The sequence below is a fragment of the Gossypium hirsutum genome, chromosome A01 (assembly GCF_007990345.1).
Source record: "Gossypium hirsutum isolate 1008001.06 chromosome A01, Gossypium_hirsutum_v2.1, whole genome shotgun sequence".
In the NCBI taxonomy this organism is placed as follows: Eukaryota; Viridiplantae; Streptophyta; class Magnoliopsida; order Malvales; family Malvaceae; genus Gossypium; species Gossypium hirsutum.
The window spans coordinates 76,176,784-76,177,418 of record NC_053424.1 but is presented as its reverse complement, the minus strand read 5'-3'; the positions used below and the strand labels follow the sequence as shown (position 1 = coordinate 76,177,418).

Genomic DNA, 635 nt, shown 5'->3' with positions numbered 1-635 from the left:
CCAAGTAAACCATCAATTTTCCTATTCAAAAGTTCTAACTAATTAGAGAGCATAGTGATTGAATCGACGTTAAAAATGCTAGCTGCTTTCGTCGACTTTGTCCTAATGACTTGCCACTGATAATTATTCAGTGACATCTCTTCTATAAATTCATAAACCTCTTCAAGTGTCTTATTATTAATTGTCCCATCAGCAGCTGCGTCAATCATCTATCTAGTCGAAGGATTCAGACCATTGTAAAAAGTCTGAACCTGTAGCCATAGAGGTAACCCATGGTGAGGGCACATTCTTAATAGATCCTTGTATCTCTCCCATGCACCATAGAGTGTTTCTAGATCCATCTGCACATAAGAAGAGATATCATTCCTTAACTTAGCCATTTTAGCCGGAGGAAAATATTTAAGTAAAAAATTTTCGGTCATTTGTTCCCAAGTTGTGATTGACCCTCGTGGTAACGAGTTCAACCACTATTTAGCTTTGTTCCTCAACAAAAAAGGAAACAACTGAAGGCGGATGGCATCGTCAGAAACGTAATTGACCTTAAAAGTGTCACAAAACTCTAGAAAATTCACCAAATGAGTGTTTGGTTTCTCGTCTTGCAAACCATCAAACTGAATAAACTATTGTATCATTTG

General features: G+C 37.2%; 1 non-coding gene across 1 annotated transcript; it reads left to right on the top strand.

Moving 5' to 3' along the window:
* Positions 1-267: 267 nt before the first annotated feature.
* On the top strand, positions 268-374 carry LOC121207942 (small nucleolar RNA R71). The gene has a single exon (XR_005903029.1). It is a non-coding gene; the product is annotated as a small nucleolar RNA R71 (small nucleolar RNA).
* Positions 375-635: the final 261 nt, after the last annotated feature.